General features: G+C 36.1%; 1 protein-coding gene across 11 annotated transcripts in view; it reads left to right on the forward strand.

Moving 5' to 3' along the window:
* Positions 1 to 16,140, forward strand: part of PTBP3 (polypyrimidine tract binding protein 3) — a 133,248-nt gene that overhangs the window by 86,369 nt on the left and 30,739 nt on the right. The window lies entirely within an intron of this gene.

Below are 16,140 nucleotides of genomic sequence, written 5' to 3' on the forward strand. Positions count from 1 at the left end.
ACCGACTGAGCCACCCAGGCGCCCCATGTAGTGTTATTTTTAAAAAAGGGCCTAAATTAGTGGTATGTTCTTCCTGTGTTCAAAGAAGGGGATTTATTTTATTTTGTTTTTTTTATAAATCAGAACTCCCATCTGTAACTTAAGTTTGTGTGAAGTTGTATTGTTGCATTATAATTATTAAAATGACAACCTTCTGGGGCGCCTGGGTGGCTCAGTCGGTTAGGCGGCCGACTTCGGCTCAGGTCATGATCTCGCGGTATGTGAGTTCGAGCCCCGCGTCGGGCTCTGTGCTGACAGCTCAGAGCCTGGAGCCTGTTTCAGATTCTGTGTCTCCCTCTCTCTGACCCTCCCTGTTCATGCTCTGTCTCTGCCTGTCTCAAAAATAAATAAAAACATTAAAAAAATAAATAAATAAATAAAATGACAACCTTCTGAATTATCTCTGCAAATGTTGGTTTGAAGGGCTTTTTTCTTTTATTTAAAATTAGTTACCAATAGGGGTGCCTGGGTGGCTCAGTTGGTTCAGCGTTTGACTTCGGCTCAGGTCATGATCTCGTGGTCCGTGAGTTCGAGCCCCGCGTCAGCCTCTGTGCTGACAGCTCAGTGCCTGGAGCCTGTTTCAGATTCTGTGTCTCCTCCTCTCCCTGACCCTCCCCTGTTCATGCTCTGTCTCTCACTGTCTCAAAAATAAACATTAAAAAAAAATGTTTTTTTAAATAAAATTAGTTACCAATATATTTGTAACTAATATTTGTAACTTTTGTAACTTTTAAAACAAATCTTGTAACTTTTTGTACAAATTGTACAAAAAGATTTGTACAAATCTTGTACAAATTTGTAACTTTTAAAACAAATCTTTATGTAAAGGAAGAAGCAATGGATGGCCCAGTTGGGTATATTATTAGGTTGATAAATGCTACTTTTGGATTTTGCAGCCCTTGAAGGTGTGGTTTATTATCTAGATAAAGTATTAAATTTTATTACCTTTTGTGATTAGTTTTCATTTCCCAGATGACACCAATAAAATATTGCTCATTGAGACCTTAAGTGATATTTAGTCCATATTTATTTTATAGGTGAGAAAAATGAATCCTTAGCCACATGTCCAATTTTCTGGAAAATAGTTTGTAACTTTATTTTCAAGTAAAAGCTTTCTGTTATTTATAACTGAGAAAGACAAGTGAATTGTTCAGTTCATGTTCCTGAATTGTTAAAGTTTCTGTCTTGGTCTAACCAAATTTTTGTGTTTTATACTTGTTACCAGCCTTTACTTACATGTCCGATTTGGCAGAGCCAAAGGTCTTTGTAATCACAGTTTCAGGAATACATGATAGAAATTGAGGCTGTCGTTCAAGTTTACCAAAACTTTGCTATCAAATGCAGAACTGTACTTATTCCAATAATTGAATATATATTTTTGATGTAATTATACATTATGGGAGGAGGACATTTTTCAATTATGATCAAGAATTTTGGTTTCTGAGTATAAAAGAACAGAGTAGTAACAGCCTTTTTCATCGTTTTAATAAATCCTTAGTCATTGCAAAGTAATGTCTTCATCTTAAGAGAGCTGATTCATCAACAGAGAACAATACTTTTTTGCATATTATGTGAAAGTTTACTCTGCCTCTTGCTATAATATTTAACATGATTCACTGTTCCCTCCTCTTTTCTCTTGGCTTGTGCAATACCACTCTCCTGACTTTTTCCTCACTATCTCCTTTTTTTAAAGGTTCTTTACTGCTTCTAGGGTTAAGTCATAAGCACTCTGTCCCTGTTTTTAGTGATAATACACTATACCTTTAGAAAATCTTCTAAAATATGCAAATATATATTTTAACACCCATGTAGTATCATCCAGGTTAAGAAATAATATATTTATATATCCTGAAGAAGCAGTGTTTGTAGCACTCTCATTGATTATGTATGTTCCTTCCCTTCCTGTCCCAGGATGATCAGTCTCAAATTTGATGATATTCATTCTTTTGCTTTTCTGCTTTTTCCTTGTGTATGTTTTTCTTATCACTCATTATGCAGCTCTAAGTGTTAATTTAAACATTTTTTCTCCTTTATTTAGAATTTTATGTAAATGGCATCATGCTCTTCATTTTCTTTTGTTGACTTGTGATTCATCCATATTTATATATATATATATATATATATATATATATATATATATATATATATATATATATATGGCTGTTGCTTATTCATTCTCAGTACCATCAAGTGTATAGATATCTATTGAATGAATATACCACAGTTTGTTTATCCATTGTATTGTTGATAGTCATTAGGATTGTTTTAGTTTGAGGTCATTATGGACAATGCTGCAGTGAGATATTCCTGATTACCCATGAGGTTAAACATATTTTTATTTGTTTATTGGCCATTCTCCCTTATGAATTTTCTGTTTTAACTTTTTTTTACCTATTTTTGTGTTTGCTGTCTTGTTTCTTTCTTTTCTTTTTATTTTTCTTTCTTTTTTTTTTGGTGGAAATTCTTTTTATATATATCCCACACAATAGTCCTTTGTTGGCTATAGCTATATGTGTTTCAAATAGTTTCTTCCATTTTTGGCTTATTGGTTTATTCTTGTTATGGTATTTTTATTTAGTCAAATTTATTTGCCATTTCTTTTATATTTATGTTTTTTGTGTCTTGTTTAAGAAATCCTTTGTTCCTCTGACATCATAAATATATATACCTACATTCTAAAGTTTATAGTATTTTAGTGCCACTTGGGTGACTTAGTTGGTTAAGCATTCAACTCTTGGTTTCGGCCCAGGTCATGATCTCAGTTTTGTGAGGTCGAGCTCCGCGTCGGGCTCCATGCTGACAGTGCAGAGCCTGCTTGGGATTCTCTGTGTCTCCCTCTCTCTTTGCCTCTTCCCCACCTGCACTGTCTCTGTCTCAAAATAAATAGACTTTATAGTATTTTAATAATTTTAGAAATAGTTTAAGTTGCAAGATTAGTACAAAGAAATTCCCTTATATCCAGAAGCATCCAAGATTCCTCAATTAACATCATGCCATATTTACTTCATCGTCTCTCTGATTATATGGAAGAGGTGGATAGTTGTTTTTTCTTTTTCCCCTCAATTATTAGAGAGTTAGTTGCAGGCATGATGCCTCTTTACTTCTTGATATTCAGTGTGTATTTTCTTTTTTTATTTTATTTATTTATTTATTTATTTAATTTTTTTTTAACATTTATTTTTGAGACAGAGACAGAGCATGAACGGGGGAGGGTCAGAGAGAGAGGGAGACAGAATCTGAAGCAGGCTCCAGGCTCTGAGCTGTCAGCACAGAGCCCGACGTGGGGCTTGAATTCACGGACCGTGAGATCATAACCTGAGCCAAAGTCGGACACTTAACCGACTGAGCCACCCAGGCGTCCCTCAGTGTGTATTTTCTAAGAATAAGGACATTCTTACCTAAACACAGGTCACTTATCAAAATTGGGAAATAAACATTTATATAATACTATGATCTAATCCATAGACCTTTTAGAAATTTGCCTGTTGCAAAAGTAATGTTCTTTATAAGAGAATTTTTTTCTGGTAAAGACCCAAACCAGTATTAGGCTAATTTATTTGGAGTCTCTTTAGAGTCCTTTAATTTGGAACATTTCCTCACTCTTTGTCTTTCATGATACTTGAATTGGTGAAGATTTCAGGTTGGGTATTTCATAGAATGTCTCTCAATATGAGTGTGTGGGTTTTTTTGGCTAAAACAGTGTTGTGTCTTTCTCAGTTGGTTACATCAGGAGACATAGGATGCCAATTTATCTAATTCATGACGATACTAACTTTGATCACTTACTAACGTGATTTCTGCAGTTTCTTCCCAGTAAATTACTATTTTTCTCTGTAATTTGTAGGGTGATACATTGAGACTATATAAATATCCTGTTCCCTATCGCTTTTCACTCTTGAATTGTATCATCCATTGCCAAATATTGTTGTTACTGTGATGGTTACCTTATTGGAGATTTGTTAATCTCATCATTCCTTTAATGCTTATTAGCTGTAATTTTATTATAAAGGACTTTTTTCTTACCACCACTCCCTTCATTTATTCATTCATTTTGAATAAATTTGACATCTAACATTGTGTGAATTTAAGGTGTGTAACATGTTACTTTGATACATTTATATGTAATAATGTCTGTCTAAATTCATTATACTGTGCATTAGGTCTCTATGCTTATTTATTACTCATTTATTTTTTCTTGTCAATGTGGTCTTACAGATTTTTTTATCATTTTTAATTTAATTTTCTTTTAATTTACATCCAAATTAGCATATAGTGCAACAATAATATCAGTAGATTCCTTAGTGCCCCTTACCTGTTTAGCCCACACCCCCTCCAGTAACCCTGTTTGTTCTCCATATTTATTAGTCTCTTTTGTTTTGTCCCCCTCCCTATTTTTATATTTTTTGTTTCCCTTCCCTTATGTTCATCTGTTTTGTCTCTTAACGTCCTCATATGAGTGAAGTCATATGACATTTGTCTTTCTCTAATTTCACTTAGCCTAATACCCTCCAGTCCCATCCACATAGTTGCAAATGGCAAGATTTCATTCTTTTTGATTGCCAAGTAATACACCATTGTGTATGTATATATATATATATATATATATATATATATATATATATATATACCACACCTTCTTTATCCATTCATCCAGCGATGGACATTTGGGCTCTTTCCATACTTTGGCTGTTGTTGATAGTGCTGCTATAAACATCGGGGTGCATGTGGCCCTTCGAAACAGCACACCTGTACCGTTGGATAAATGTCTAGTAGTGTAATTGCTGGGTCGTAGGGTAGTTCTATTTTTAGTTTTTTGAGGAACCTCCATACTGTTTTCTAGAGTGGCTGCACCAGCTTGCATTCCCATGGTCTTATAGATTCTTATTCTGTGGGTTTTATGCTGTGATTTTTCATTTTATGTTCAACCTGTCCCAGGTTTGGCCAGTGGGAGCCCTTTCACAGTGGCTTCTATGACCCTTGACATATCCCCGTCTTCGTTTGAACATTTCCTAACTTTCTGGCTGAAGATATTTCAGCTCTTCTTTACCTTCCCTCCCTTAGTGCTGCAATCGGCTACTTCTCCATTGAGGCCTGGTTCCTTTTAGTTAGAAATGGTTTTTTGAAATCAATACTCAGGCATTAGATGTGCTCATTGTTGATAGGAACATCATTGCTTCTAGGCACTTTAAATGAACATTACTGGGATTCATATGTATGTGTAGGTCATAAATGTATTTCTCTGTGCTTCATAAATATATGTCTCTGTGTGGTTAAAAACCACAAATTTTAACTAATACCTCCAATTCCAATCCCTGCACCCTTTTCATACTGTTAGCTCCCTGCTTCAAGAATGAGATATTTAGTTTCTATTAGCTTCAATGTGTTTACTTATTTGCTCAATCTTGTAATACACAGAGCGTGGTTTCAGAGTTGTTAACACATAGCATTAACTTCAGCTGAATATTTGCTTAAGTAGTTTTGTGGGTATTATTCATGGGTCTATTTATTAGTCTCTCCTTTAATCATCACCACAAGTCTCAATACCTGACAGAATAAATCTTTTTACCTTATTTTTCAAGAGTGTCTTTGCACTTCTTCATCATTTTACCTATGAATTTTAGGGTCAACATGTCACATCCTCAAGGAAAAAGCTGTTAGAGTTCATTTGGATTACGTTGACTTTATAAATCACATAGAAGATAATTAACATCTTTACAATGCAGTCTTAACCGTCTTTGAACATTGTACATCTCTTCATTTTTTTGAATGTTCCTTAATGTCTTTCCAAAGAGTTTGGTGACTTCAGGTGACTCCACAAATATGTGCATGCTTTGTTATATTTATTCCTCAGGACCATACTTTTTAAATGTTTATTTTTGAGAGAAAGAGTGCAAGCGGCGGAGGGGAAGATAAAGAGGGAAACACAGAATCCGAAGCAGGCTCCAAGCTCTGATCTATCAGCAAAGAGCCTGACGCGGAGCTCGAACCCATGGACTGCGAGATCATGACCTGAGCCAAAGCTGGACGCTTAACCAACTGAACCACCCAGGCGCCCAGGATCATACTTTTTAGATTCTAATTCTAGACCTACTATTTATGATCTGTGTGACTTGGGGCAAATTGTTTAACTTCTCTGCACTTTTGTTTATTCATATGTGAAATGAGCATGGGGCGCCTGGGTGACTAAGTTGGTTTAGTGGCCAACTCTTGATTTCCTTTAAGGTCATGATCTCTTGGTTCATGAGTTCGGGCCCCACGTCAGGCTCTGTGCCGATAGCATGGAACCTGCTTGGGATTCTCTGTCCCTCTCTTTCTGCTCCCTCCCTGCTTGCATGTGCGCTCTCTCGTGTGCTCTCTCTCTAAAATAAATAAACATTTTTTTAAAAAGCTATCTAAAATAGTCAAAGTATTTACAATAATTTCTTAATGAAAGACTTAATGTAAAGCTGCAGAAATCAAGCCAGTTTGGTAGTGTATATAGGATAGACATATAGATTTACATTAATGGAGCAGAATACAGAGTCTAGAAATAGTCTCATTTATATATAATACATCTGTTGATTTTTCAACAGTGTAAAATTCCAGAGGGAAAGAAAATCTTTTCAAAAAGTTTTTAGACACATAGGTATTCATACTGAAAAAATTAAAAATGTTTTACTTAAAAAAAGTACCATACTGACAAACTGACTTTCTTGAAATAGATCTTTAGACCTATACTGTAAGGTTTAAACCAATGCAGAAGAAGTTATATACAAACCTAATGGTAACCATATACCAAAACCCACTAATAAAACATTCAAAGAATAAAGAGGAAGAAATCCAAGTATATCACTAAATAAAATCAGCAAAACATGAAAAGAAAAAGGATCAGAGAAAATCAGAAACAGCCACAGAATAAGTAATAAGATGGCAATAAACACGTATCTATCAATAATTACTTTGTAAATGGACTAAATGCTCCAATCAAAACAGAGATTGACAGAATTGATTAGAAAATAAGACCCATGTAGGGTTGCCTGGGTGGCTCAGTTGGTTGGGCGTCCGACTTCGGCTCAGGTCATGATCTCGTGGTTCATGGGTTCGAGCCCTGCGTTGGGCTGTGTGCTGACAGCTCAGAGCCTGGAGCCTGCTTCAGATTCTGTGTCTCCCTCTCTCTCTGCCCCTCCCCCACTCACACTCTGTCTCTCTCTCTCTCTCTCAAAAATAAATAAACATTAAAAAAAAATTTTTTTAAACAAGACCCATCTAAATGCTGCCTACAGGGGACTCATTTTAGACCTAAAGACACATTCAGTTTGAAAGTGAAGGGATGGAGAAACATCTGTCATGCAAACAGATGTCAAAAGAAAGAGAGTAACAGTACTTACATTGGACAAAAACAGACTTAAAAACAAAGACTTAAAGAACAAATAAGGATGTTATGTAATTAAAAAGGGGACAATCCAACAAGAAGATACAAAAATTATAAATATTTATGCACCCAGCATAGGAGCACCCAAATACACTATAAAACAGTTATTAACAAACATAAAGGAACTAATTGATAGCAATATGCTAATAGTAAGGGACTTTAACACCCCACTTACCCCAGCAGACAGTTCATGTAAACAGAAAATCAACAAGGAAACTGTGGCTTTGAAGGACATACCAGAACAGACGGATTTAACAGATACATTCAGAATATTTCATCCTGAAACAGCAGAATACATATTATTTGCAAGTGCACATGGAGCATTCTCCAGAATAGACCACATATTAGACCACAAAACAAACCAGCAAATTCAAAAGATCAAAATGATACCATGCATCTTTTCTGAGTATAATGCTATGAAACTAGAAGTCAACCACAAGAAAAAATCTGGAAAGACCATAAACACATTGAAGCTAAATAGCATGCTAATAAACCATGACTGAGTCAACCAGGAAATAAAAGAAGAAATTAAAAAGTACATAGAAACAAATGATAATGAAAGCACAACAGTCCAAAACCTCTGGGATGCAGTAAAAGTGGTTCTAAGAGGGAAGTTCATAGTAATACTGGCCTGTCTCAGGAAGCAAGAAAAATCTCACATAAACAACCTAACCTTATACCTAAAGGAGGTAGAAAAAGAACAACAAACAAAACCTAAAACCAGCAGAAGGACGAAAATAGATTAAAGCAGACATAAATGATAGAGAAACTAAAAACAAAAAAAACAGTAGAACAGATCAATGAAACCAGGAGCTGGTTCTTTGGAAAATAATCAGTAAAATTGATTATCCTTTAGTCAAACTTGCCAAGAAAAAGAAAGGACACCAAATCACAAATGAGCGGAGAAAAAACCAACACCACAGAAATACAAACAATTGTAAGAGAATATTATGAAAAACTATATGCCAATAAACCGGGCAACCTAGAAGATATGGTTAAATTCCTAGAAACCTATAAACTATCAAAACTGAGAAAGAAAGAAATTGGAAATTTGAACAGTCAGTAACCAGTCAAGGTATTGAATCGGTAATCAAAAAACTCCCAACAAACAAAAGCCCAGGACCAGATGGTTTCACAGGCAGTTTCTACCAAACACTTAAAGAAAAACTCATACCTTTATGTTTCCGATTCTGTGTCTCCCTCTCTCTCTGCCCCTCCCCCGTTCATGCTCTGTCTCTCTCTGTCCCAAAAATAAATAAAAAATGTTGAAAAAAAAAAAAAATTAAAAAAAAAAGGGGCGCCTGGGTGGCGCAGTCGGTTAAGCGTCCGACTTCAGCCAGGTCACGATCTCGCGGTCCGTGAGTTCGAGCCCCGCGTCAGGCTCTGGGCCGATGGCTCGGAGCCTGGAGCCTGTTTCCGATTCTGTGTCTCCCTCTCTCTCTGCCCCTCCCCCGTTCATGCTCTGTCTCTCTCTGTCCCAAAAATAAATAAAAAATGTTGAAAAAAAAAAAAAAAAGAAAGAAAAACTCATACCTTTTGTTCTCAAACTATTGCAAAAAATAGAAGAGGAAGGAAAACTTCCATATTCATTCCCTGAGGCCAACATTATCCTGATACCAAAACCAGATAAAGACCCACTAAAGAGAACTATAGGCCAATATCCCTGATGAACATGGATGCAAAAATTCTCAATAAGATACTAGCAAACTGCTTTAAACAATACATTTTGTTTTTTAAATCACGATCAAGTGGGATATTCCTGGGATGCAAAGGTGGTTCAATAATCATATTTCAATCAACATCATACATCACATCAGTAAGAGAAAGGATAACCATATTATCATTTCAGTAAATAACAGAAAAATCATTTGACAAAGCACAACATCCATTCTTGATGAAAGTGCCCAACAAAGTAGGTTTAGAGGGCCTAATGTAAATAAGGCCATGTGTGAAAAACCCACAGCTAACATCATCCTTAATGGGGAAACACTGAAAGCTTTTCCCCTAAGGTCAGGAACATGACGAGGATGTCTACTGTCAACACTTTTATTCAACATAGTACTGGACGTCCTACCCACAACAATCAGACAACAAAAAGAAAGAAAAGGCATCCAGTTTGGGAAAGAAGAAGTAAAACTTTTAATATTTGCAGATGGCATAATACTATATATAGAAAACCCTAAGACTCAACCAACAAACTGCTAGAACTGATAAATTCAGTAAAGTTGTAGGATATAAAATGAAAGAACAGAAATCTGTTGTATTTCTGTACACCAATAATGAAGCAGCAGATAGAGAAATTAAGAAAACAATCCCATTTACAATTGTACCAAAAATAATTTAAGATATCTTATGTAGGATACCTAGGAATAAACAACTAAAGAGGTAAAAGACCTGTACTCTGAAAACTGTAAAACACTGATGAAAGAAATGGAAGACAACACAAAGAAATGGAAAGACATTCCATGTTCGTGTATTGAAAGAACAAATATTTTTAAATGATTGTAGTACCCAAAGCAGTCTATACATTTAATGCAATCTCTATCAAAAACCAAGAGCAGATTTCACAGAACTAGAACAAACAACCCTAAAATTTGTATGGAACCACAAAAGACCCCAAACAGCCAAAGCAGTCTTGAAAAAGAAAAGCAAAGCAGGGGACATCATAATTCTGGACTTCATAGGTCAATAGACCAGAAGAGAAAACCCAGAAATAAACCCACGATTGTGTGGTCCATTCATTTTCAACAAAGCAGAAACAAATATCCAATGGGAAAAAGCGTCTCTTCAACATACAGTGTTGGGAAAACTGGACAGCAACATGCAAAAGAATGTGTGTACACATGGAATATTATTCAGCCATAAAAAAATGAAATTTTGCCATTTCCAATGACATGGATGGAGGTGGGGAGTATAATTCTAAGTGAAATAAGTCAGAAAGACAACTACCACATGATTTCAGTTATGTAGATTCTAATATATAAAACAGGAAAAAATAAGAGAAAGACATCAATAAACAGACTTTAAGTTGTGTTTGTTTGGTTTGGTTGTTTGGTTTTGGTTTTTTTGTTTTTGTTTTTTTGGTAATCTGTTTACCCAACATGAGACTTGAACTCATCACCCCAAGCTCAATAGTTGCATGTACTTCTGACTGAGCCAGCCAGGCACCTGAACTCTTTTTTTCTTTTCTTTTTTTTTTTTTAAAGTTTCTTTATTTAGAGAGAGCACATGGGAGGGGCAGAGAGAATCCCAAGCAGGCTCTGCACTGTCAGCACAGAGCCTGATGCGGGGCTTGAACTCACAAACAGTGAGACTGTGACCTGCGCCAAAATCAAGAGTCAGTCACTTAGCCACCCAAGCACCCCACCCCCAACTCTTACTTACAGAGAACAAACGAATGGTTACCAGAGCGGGGGAGGGGGTTTAAATAGGTTATGGAGATTAAGGAGAGCACTTGTAGTCATGAGCACTGGGTGATGTAGGGAATATAGAAATGTTGAATCACTGTAATATACACACGAAACTAATATTACACTGTATGTTAACAGTGCTTCAAAGATACCATCAAGAAAATCAAAGGCAGGGGCAGGTGGGTAGCTCAGTTGGCTAAGTGTCCGACTCTTGAGTTCAAGCCTTGCATTGGACTCCGTGCTGACAGTGCAGAGCCTGCTTGGGATTCTATCTCTCCCCCTTCTCTGCCCCTCCCATGCTTATACTCTCTCTCTCTCTCTCTCTCTCTCTCTCTCTCTCTCTCTCAAACTTTAGGGTGGCTCAGTCATTTGAGTGTCCAACTTTGGCTCAGGTCATGATCTTGCAGTTAGGGAGTTTGAGCCCCACATCAGGCTCACTGCTGTCAGCCTGTCAGTGCAGAGCCTGCTTCAGATCCTCTGTCCCCCTTTCTCTGCCCCTCCCCTGCTTGTGCTCTCCAAAAATAAATATTAAAAAAAAGTAATAGAATAAAGAAGTAAATTTATTTTTTTTAATTTTTTTTTTTTAACGTTTATTTATTTTTGAGACAGAGACAGAGCATGAACGGGGGAGGGTCAGAGAGAGCGGGAGACACAGGATCGGAAGCAGGCTCCAGGCTCTGAGCAGTCAGCACAGAGCCTGACGCGGGGCTCGAACTCACGGACCGCGAGATTGTGACCTGAGCCGAAGTCAGACGCTTAACCGACGGAGCCACCCAGGCGGCCCAAGAAGTAAATTTAAAAAAAAAAAAGGAAATCAAAGGCAGGCTACAGACTTGAAGGAAAACCTTTGCAGCACATATATCAGACATAGTAGTTATATCAAGTTATGTGAAGACCTCTTATAACTCAATAGGAAGAAAACAAACCAAGAAAAAATGTGCAAAAGATATGAAGATAGGGTACAAAAAATGGCATATGAATGTCGACAAGCACCTGAAATGATGCTTATCCCCAGTCATCAGGGAAGTGGAAATTAAAATCACTGTAAGATAGCGGTACATGCCCTTTAGAATGGCTAAATTTTATAAGGTTTACTGTATTAAGGATGTGGACCATCTTTCACTGGTGTACTGTGTTGGTGGCAATGTAAAATTTAGGCAAGACCACTTTAGCAAAGACTTGGACAGTTTCCTTAAAAGTTAAATGTGTGCCTGCATTATGACCCACTCATTCTACCTGATCACTTATCCAAGAGGGATCAAAGTTCATATCCACACAGATACCTGTGTAGAAATGTCCTTAGCAATTTATTTGTAATGACCAAAATCTAGAAATATTTTATTACAGGTGAGTATTTTAAAGTACAGTTTGTCCATATGATGAAATGCTATTTAAATACACAGGAATATATCAGTAAGGAGAACCAGATTATTTTGATTGAAAGAAGCCAGACAAAACTTTATTCTGAATTAAAGAAACCGGATTTTTTAAACAACACCTATTGTATGATTCTGTTTATGTGTAAGTCTGAAAAATGCACACTAGTCTATAGTGACAGAAAGCAGATCAGTGGTTACCTAAGGACAGGGTTTGGAGGGAGAGTGATTACAAAGGGGCACAAGGAAATTTTTGAAATGAAATATTTGTTATCTTGATTGTGATGATAGTTTCACATGTTTTAACTATATGTCAAAACTTTACATAATCCCTTTTAAAAAAAGAAAAGTGAGTCCTATCAGTTTCAGTCTAATGCTGACTGAAAAAGCCCTCCAAACTTCCTTTTTCTTTCAGAGTAAGTGCTCACATCCTTATGTTGGATTACAAGGCCCTATACCATGCACTCCAATTTTACTTTTTAAATATCTTTGTCAGTACCCTCCCCGCCCCCCTCCACCCCACTCTTTCTGCTCACCAAACTGACAGTCCCTCCAGTGTATAAAACATTTTAAGTATGTTCCCACCTCTAGATTATTCCAGTTATTCCCCCTAGCTGGAGTACTTTTCTCTCGGGTACCCTCATTTTTTTTCATGCTGCCTTTGACCTACCCTGACTAGCCCTCAGTGCTCCTGATTCTTCCTATTCTATTTTTTTAAGGTTTTTTAATGTTTGTTTATTTCTGAGTGAGATGGGGAAGGGCAGAGAAGAGGGAGACACAGAATCCGAAGCAGGCTCCAGGATCTGAGCTGTCAGCACAGAACTCAACACAGGCCATGAACTCAGAAACCTGAGATCATGACCTGAACCAAAGTCGGGCATATAACTGACTGAACCACCCAGGCACCCCTATTCTGATTTCTATAGTATTTATCACTTTCTTACTTGTAGTTTTTTACTGTATTTATTATTTTATTTTTATCACTAGAATTAAGCTTCACCAGGGTAGATTTTTTCTTCTATTTAGTTTATATATATTTTTATACCTGACATGAAATAGGCATTCAAAAATACTTGTTGAAGTAATGTTTTTTGTTTATTATTCTGTTTTTCTTGCTGTTTTTGGAATCTAGTACTGTTTTGTGTTTGCATCTATGATTTTTAACTTTCATACTTATTTTACCAAAATCTAAAGTTAACTGATAGTGTTCCCTTTCCTTACATAACTTAAGAACTTTTAGGGAAGTTTAACTGCTTTTACCCTCTTTTACTCCTAACTCATGATATTATTGTTACATTTTAAAATTAAAACTTTTTTTTTTAATGTTTATTTTTGAGAGAGAGAGTGTGTGAGCAGGGGAGGGGCAGAGAGAGGGAAACACAGAATCTGAAGCAGGCTCCAGGCTCTGAATGGTCAGCACAGAGCCTGATGTGGGGTTTGAACCCACAAACTGTGAGATCATGACCTGAGCCAAAGTTGGACATTTAACCAACTGAGCCACCCAGGTGCCCCTTAAAATTTTTTTAATCAGGCAACTTGTTAGTATTGTTTTATATAATAAATATTCGTTTAGATCAAACCATATGTAACTGTAGACTTTTTATTCCTTCTTTATTTTTTTAATGTTCATTTATTTAGTTTCAGAGAGAAAGAGAAAGGGAGCGCAAGTGGGGGAAAGGCAGAGATGGAGAGAGAATTCTGCACTGGCAGCGTAGAACCCGATGTGGGACTTGATCTCACAAACCATGAGATCATGACCTGAGGTGAAATCAAGAATCAGATACTCAACTGACTTAGCTGCCCAGGCGCCCCAACTTTTTATTCTTTCTTACAACTCAGATATGCCATCCGGATTCACTTACCTGAACAGTATCCTCCAGTATTCACTTAGGAAAGTCCATGATAACATATTAGAAGTTTTCAAATTTTTGTTCAAAAATGTCTTTATTTTGTTGTCAGTTTTAAAAGATCCTTTTGCTTACTGTGGAGTTTTAGATCAACAGATGTATTTCTTTTTCTTTTCATTCAGTATATTAAATCATTTGATGATGTTCTGGTTTTCATTGTTGCTCTTAGAAAGTCAGCTGCGTCAATTTAACTACTGCTTTTTTCTCTCTGGCTATTCTTCAGACGTTTTCTTCATCTTTGATGCCCTGTGGTTTCAGTGTGATGTGTCTGTGATGTGTTTATTCTAATTGGAGCTTCCTTGAGCTTCTTGATTTGATGGGTCATTGCCTTTTATTGGTTATAGAAATTATCTTTTCATATATTTTCCCTTCTCACAATTTCTTTTCTTACTCTATTCTGAGGGTCTCAGATTTTCATATTTTCTATTTTATCTCTCTAAAATGCATTCTGAATAATTCCTTAGGACCTTTGATTTCACAAATCAAAGTTTTTGAAACTTTGTCTAATCTGTTGTTAAGCTCATCCAGTAATTTAGATTTCATTAATTGTGTTTTTCATTTCTAGAAATTTTATTTTGCTCTTTTTAAGTGTCTTCTGACCTACAGTATTTTTTGGCATATCTTTTATTTCTTCAAGTGTACTATCTAAAATCTTGATCTGATAAATCCTGTGTCTGTCTCTGTTAGGTTTTTCTTTCCTTCTTTTAAATGAGTTATTCATTTTACTTAGAGAATTAATTGTATGAGTTATTTGGGATCGTGGTATACTCCTCCAGAGAGAATTTGTTTGTCTGCAAAATTAAAGGCTCTGTGTTTAGGACCATTTCAGTCTAAATCCATAACTTCATTAGTTTTATTTTGGACTCCTAAGAAATGTGAATTTGAGCTGCTGCAAATTGTCAGAGCTTGCTTTTGGTTAGGCCTTTTCAGCAACTTTTTTCTCCCTTTTCTACTAGACATGAAGGCACTTTTTCTTGTAGTCTTGTCTGAGGGTGAGAAGGGTAGGTTATTAAGGTGTACACTTCCAGATTAATGCCATAAAGGTCATCTATTGACTTCCTTCCTGGGGCCAATCCTGGAATTTTCATCTTGTCTCCTACCCCATGAGGCTGACAAAACCAAAGCTCAGTTTCTTGGGGCTTGGCTTTTGACCTCGTTATTCTTTATCATCTTGTTGGCTGTTAGATTTTTAAAAAAATCTTTACACTCTTCGGGCATTTTCTGCATGAAGGTTGGTCTGTTTATTTAATCTGCTACTGAGTCCACATTTTTAAAAAATAATTACGGAGCATTATTTTTTTTGTAGTACACACTCTCTGTAGTATTTTAAATGGCTCTGTATTTTGTCTAGCAACTCATAATTTAAACATTCTCCAATTTGGACATTAAGTGTGTTTCTTTAGGGTTTTATTATTATAAATATTATTGATAAACTGATTTCACAGGTAAAAATGTTAACAATTTTTATTGCCTTAATTGCTGTTGTAGGGGTACATTTTCCAGATGTAAACAATTGTTAGTCACTCAACTCTTAAGCCTTTTTCATAAAAGTTTGTATAATCTTTTCATAAAGATACTAACCCATTGTCTAAAGGTTACTTTGCTAAAATGTTTCTGTTTCTGCTTATTTGGGAGAATGTTTATTTATAGAAACTATCAATGATTCTTTTGTCAAATTGTAACAAATGTTCTTATTAATCATATTTTACTTGGGAGCAATTACTTAAAACTTATCCCTGTTAATTGTTTGCCAATTCTTTTATTTATCACTATTTAGCATTCTGGGATACTTACCTCAAAATTTTTCCTCATTTCTCTAAAACCTACTAGTCTCGCAACCTCATAGCCCCCTACCATAGCCATCTGTATTAGTCTTTTTGTGTGTTTTTTTAAATGTTTATTTTTGAGAGAGAGAGGGAGAGAGTGTAAACAGGGGTGGGGCAGAGAGAGGAGACAGAGGATCCAAAGCAGGCTCTGAATGCCAGCAGAGGGCCTGG

The sequence above is a fragment of the Neofelis nebulosa genome, chromosome 12 (genome assembly GCF_028018385.1).
Source record: "Neofelis nebulosa isolate mNeoNeb1 chromosome 12, mNeoNeb1.pri, whole genome shotgun sequence".
Classification (NCBI taxonomy): Eukaryota; Metazoa; Chordata; class Mammalia; order Carnivora; family Felidae; genus Neofelis; species Neofelis nebulosa.